At 42.8% G+C, this 5,934-nt stretch overlaps 1 pseudogene; it reads left to right on the forward strand.

The window, feature by feature from the left end:
* The first annotated feature begins 2,646 nt into the window (after window positions 1–2,646).
* On the forward strand, window positions 2,647–4,741 carry LOC101570056 (annotated as a pseudogene).
* The last annotated feature ends 1,193 nt before the right edge of the window (window positions 4,742–5,934 follow it).

A 5,934-nucleotide genomic window follows, 5' to 3' on the forward strand; every position in this document is an offset into this window, starting at 1 on the left:
AGAGACAGAGAGACAGAGACAGAGAGACAGAGAGAGACAGAGACAGAGACAGGCGGATCTTTCCTTATCTTTTCTCTAGCTGAAACAGTGTCTTGAAAGTCTGAAAGTTTGTCTTCACTTTCACTTTCATTAAGACAGTTTTGCAAACTTTTAATTGAGTTTTTAATCTCTTGAATCTCTCTTTGAATGTGCTTCATGCATCCTATTTCTTTTCTATTCGCTCATTTAAGATTTCCATCATTCTTCTATTTTCCTCTTTTTTTTAATCAGTGTCTTTTTTAGAAGCACTTAGTAATTCTTTTGTTATAGTTGTCATTTATTTTCTTATTAGTTTATTTCTGATCTGATTATCTCTATACATTTCTGCAGTTGTTTCTTGAGAGGATTTTCAACATTTGAATAGATAGGAAAGGTAAAAGAAGCCTTTATTAACTCTAAAGATGTGGAGAAAAGCAAAGGCAGATGGGAAAATCTTCTAACTTGAGACAAAGAAAGTTGAGGTTTGTATGGGGTAGAGTTAGGGGATTGGTTTCAATTACATGTAAGAAGCTGATTGGGGTCTCTCCTGTATGTGTGTGAAAGGTGAGAGGCACTGTATCCAAGGTTAGAGCAGGGAAGAAGAAGGAAGTAGTCATTGGGAAGATAAGTTGTTGTTTTAAAGACTTCAGCCATATTAGATGACCACCATAATAATTTAGCAGTTTATACTGGGGCCAGAACATATTATTTCTTTATTTCAGATGCTATTATTTCAGGAATTTCAGGTGTGTGACTTCCAGTTTCTTCTAAGCTAGTGTCTCCTGCATTTGTTCTAGGTGGGCTTGGGGCCTGAGAATGCATTTTGCTCCTTCTCTTTGTCATTTTATATTTTAGAAAGAATTCTTTATTTTGATTTCTGTGATTTTTTTGTGAAAGTTTGATAGTAGTTAGCTATATCACTGTGACCAGAGAGCCTCCATATAGAGCCTGTTCTTTAGGTATCTCTTCTGTGTCAAAGATTCTTGTTTTGTGTGTATTCCAAAGTTTTGCACTCTGTATTGATTGAGAGTGAGATACTGCTTTCTGCTTGGCACTGTTCTCTGACCTTTGGTGTAGATTTTTGGTGCAATTATTACCCAAGCACCTTCTGATATTATTACCCAAGAGAGATCATGTAGTTAAGGCAGATATAGTTTTCTATTTGCTGTATTACAATTAACAGCACTAATAATGGGTAGTGAGATTTAGCAATTGGCAAACTTTTGTAACTAAAGGGCTTGTATTTTAGACTCTAAGAGCAAAAATTATGACAGTATAGCTAACCAGATATTAAATTGGGAATTTGTATTTAAATTAGTTCCCTTAAGTTCATCTGGTCACCTCCCCTTGATATACCTGGAGTCTTCCAAGAAGACTAGTTCACCCCAGTACTTGTTGCCCTGTTTCTTTCTTTCTCTCTCTCTCTCTCTCTCTCTCTCTCTCTCTCTCTCTCTCTCTCTCTCTCTCTCTGATGCTCTCATAGATCTGGGTCTAGCAGTATGCCTCAGTTCACCTGGTCCAGATCTACCAAGTTCAAACTTGTCCAGCTGGGCCTGGCTTGGGTCTGGCTGCTGTGCTCGGCTTTTTCCTGCTGTAGCCCATGGAAGTGAACCCGCTGTGCCCCACTGGCTAGATGTTCTGCTCCTGATTTAGTTCACTGGGTCTCACCCTTAGCCTCTCTGCAGGGAGTTCTGCCACAGGGTCCCACACTGAGCCTGTCCTCTGAAGGTTCCAGTGCCTGGTCCCACACTGGACCTCCATGACTTCTGAAGATTCATTACTCAGGGTCATGACTCAGGGGTCTGTCCAATTTGAGGATGATCTTTTTCATGGGTTGATTTCAGTTTTCTTTCAGTTCCAGTGGAGAGTATTGTGATGTTCTTCAAATTTTCCTTGATGATGTAAAAGGGGGAGGCAGGGAGGCAGCAGCATGAGAGGGTGACGTAGGTTTGGCCACATTGGCATGATGTTTTCGTGGGTTGATTTCAGTTTTCTTTCAGTTCCAGTGGAGAGTATTATGATGTTCTTAAAATATCTATCATAATTTTCCTTCATGTATGGAAAAGCTCTTCATTAGAACGCTGCATATCTAGGAGTAGAGGGTTTTAGCAGGTTTTGCCTTTCAGTTGCCTGTGAGTGATTCCTCATTCACACATAGATACTGAACTCACACACTGTAGTGTTCAGAACCCTAACACCCTGTGAGGAAAGATAGCAGGCAGTGAGTGCAAGATGAGCTATCTGCACAGCCCTGGACATCACCCCCTGATGTGGAAGGACATATGCACACATCCCTGGGAGACTTTCTTGTGCTCCCTGCCATCACTTCCTGTCCTCCCATTCCAAGCAGATAATGTGCTTTGTGTCCCTGTGGGATAGTTTGTCTTTTCCAAATGTTCAGTAGCAGTGCTCTTTGGTCAATCTTTTTTTTTTTTTCCAAGACCACTGCCTGTTTTATATTTTTTTAAAAAATTGAGACAATTATGTTTCTAAAATTTCAATGCACTCATGGACACAGAAAATAATAAAACACTTGATTATTAAATTGATGACTAGATAGCAAATAACTCTGTACAGACATATAAACCAGTTATAAATTTAGCTAGCTGGGAGAGCGGTTGATCACTGTAGCGAGGCGGTTCATCATGGCTGACATGCAAAATTTGGTGGAAAGATTGGAGAGGGCAGTGGGCCACCTGGAGGCAGCATCCCGACCCTCTGAAATGTGCCGGGGGCACGGGGATGGAGTCAATCCTTCACAGGGAGCAGCTCCATATGTGGGAGCGTTTGACTCGCTGCTTGCAAGTCCTGTGGCAGAGTACTTGAAGATCAGTAAAGAAATTGGGGGAGATGTGCAGAAACATGCAGAGATGGTCCACATGGGTATGAAGTTGGAGCGAGCTCTCCTGGTCACAGCTTCTCAGTGCCAGCAGCCAGCCAGTAATAAGCTTTCTGATTTGTTGGCACCTATCTCAGAGCAGATCCAAGAAGTTATAACCTTTCAGGAGAAGAATCGAGGCAGCAAGTTGTTCAATCACCTGTCAGCTGTCAGTGAAAGCATCCAGGCCCTGGGTTGGGTGGTGATGGCTCCCAAACCTGGCCCCTATGTGAAAGAAATGAATGATGCTGCCATGTTTTATACAGAGTCCTCAAGGAGTACAAAGATGAGGATAAGAAGCATGTGGACTGGATGAAAGCGTACCTGAGTATATGGACAGAACTACAGGTTTATATCAAGGAGTTTCATACTACTGGCCTGGCCTGGAGCAAAACGGGGCCAGTGGCAAAAGAACTGAGTGGACTGCCGTCTGGACCTTCTGCAGGATCAGGTCCTCCTCCCCCACCACCAGGCCCACCTCCACCCCCAGTTGCCACCAGTTCAAGCTCTGATGATTCTGCTTCCCGCTCAGCACTGTTTGCACAGATTAATCAGGGGGAGAGCATTACACATGCCCTGAAGCATGTGTCTGATGATATGAAGACTCACAAGAATCCTTCCCTGAAGGCCCAGAGTGGTCCAGTACGCAGTGGCCCCAAACCATTCTCTGCACCTAAACCCCAAACCAGCTCATCCCCCAAACCAGCCACAAAGAAGGAACCTGCACTTCTTGAACTGGAGGGCAAGAAGTGGAGAGTGGAAAACCAGGAGAATGTTTCTAACCTAGTGATTGATAACACAGAGTTGAAACAGGTGGCTTACTTGTTCAAGTGTGTCAACACAACATTGCAAATCAAGGGCAAAATTAACTCCATTATAGTAGATAACTGTAAGAAACTTGGTCTGGTATTTGATGATGTGGTGGGCATTGTGGAGATAATCAATAGTAGAAATGTCAAAGTTCAGGTATTGGGTAAAGTGCCAACCATTTCCATTAACAAAACAGATGGCTGCCACGTTTACCTGAGCAAGAATTCCTTGGACTGTGAGATAGTCAGTGCCAAATCTTCTGAGATGAACATCCTCATCCCTACAGAAGGCGGTGATTTTAATGAGTTCCCAGTTCCTGAGCAGTTCAAGACCCTATGGAATGGGCAGAAGTTGGTCACCACAGTGACAAAAATTGCGGGATAAGCAAAGTGCCATTGGGTCCTTCGCCCTCTCCCTTCACACCATGGGATAAATCTATCGAGATGGTTCTTTTCTAGATTTCCTCTACCTTTCTGCTCTTAAACTGGTTCTCTTTTCTGAGAAGCCCAGCTACCTGCCTTCACTGAAATATACCTCAGGCTGAGATTTGGGGTGGGATTGCAGGTCAGCTCATCTTCTGCAGGAAGGTGCCTCTTTTCCACATCAGTGCAGCCACACCACCAATCTGCCCCTGAAGAACTGCAGACCTGGACTTGTGCATCATTCTAGCTTTCAGCATTTGGGGGTTATTCGACCAACAGTCAGCCCTTTGGAAAAAGTGAGAAAGTCCCCGGAACTAACAGATTAGGATGTGCATACTCACCTTTTTCTAACAATGAACATGGAGGCATAGAAGTTAGTGTGATTCCAGGGGGTTGTAACCAAACTAATTTTTCATGCTTCATAAGTGAGGCAAGGGTTATACTGGACTAATGGTTGAGGCCTGGCTGCCAAGCATTCCAAGCAAATATGTTCCCTACAAGCATTCCTTAATTCTGCATTCCATCTTGGGTCTGACTCAACCTTGAGATTGCTGGTACCATAGCTACAGTAGCAGGGCCCTCATCCAGAGCAGTTCAAGGAATCTGGGGCCTTCTCTCTGGGATTCCTATGGAGCACCTTCCAACAGAAATGACTTTAAAATCAAACATGCCATTCCAAGGGGTCCAGCATTTCTCCTCCCTGCTAGGTGCCTGTCACCCGTCTTTACTGCCTCCTTTTGCCTGTCACATTGAACAGCTTAGGGCTTCTGTCTGGGCATCTGACAGGACTAGACCCATCACTGCAGGCTGGTTTTAGGTCTTGATTTGTGTAAGAACCTTACTCAGCATTGCTTATGTTTCAGTTTTACCCCTGTAGGACACACCAAAATATGCAATCTTTTTTTGGTGGGAAGAGAGATTGTCCTGTGACTTCTGTCCGTTTCTTGAGGCCTGTGGAAATGAACCTTTATGTACTTAAAAGTTATACAGAAAATAGAATAAAGTTGATACCAAACTTAAAAAAAAAACCAAAAAACAAAAAATAAATAAATTTAGCTAGCTGATACTAACAAGTACATGTCAAAGTTGTTAGTTAACTACCAATCGAAATTAGTAGTTGTCTTAGTTACTCTTCTCTCGTTGCTGGGACAAATACCCGACACTCAAAATGAAGGAAGGAAAGGTTTATTTAGCTCACAGTTGCTGGAGGTTTCAGTCCATACTCAGCTGGCTCCAAGGCAGAGCAGCACATAGCAGAGGGCAACTTTCACGGCGGCGGCAAAGAGCAAGAGCGCAAGGGAGGGGTAGCAGCAGCTCAAGCAGCTAGCTTCTCTTCCCACCTTACATTGTAATGCAAATTATCTGCCCCAGGGTAGGGGAAGTACTTACACCTATGGGTACTTCCCAGTACTTACCCACCTATGGGTAATCCCAGCAGTACTAAGACTCATAATCCCAGCCTTGGATCACACATAATCCCAGTGGATCATGAGTTAACACAAACTCTAGAAGTCCTCACCCCATGACTGCATGAGGCTTTGGGGGGACAACTAGACACAAACCATAATAGTAGTTAATCTAAAATATAGAGTTTTTTGGTTTTTTCCATAATTTTATTGAGAAACAAATAGCAATGATATAGTTTCAAACCAAATTGGTAGGACAGTTTCAATAATTAACACATTGCATACATTCTTCCTAGTGGTTAATTGCTGTACAAGATGCGGACATGACATACTATTTATAAACACCATTAGAACAAATCCTTCTATTCAGTAGGAGAATGTAACTATATATCTATCCTAA

This window comes from Octodon degus, unplaced genomic scaffold (genome assembly GCF_000260255.1).
Source record: "Octodon degus isolate 3935 unplaced genomic scaffold, OctDeg1.0 scaffold00005, whole genome shotgun sequence".
NCBI lineage: Eukaryota > Metazoa > Chordata > Mammalia > Rodentia > Octodontidae > Octodon > Octodon degus.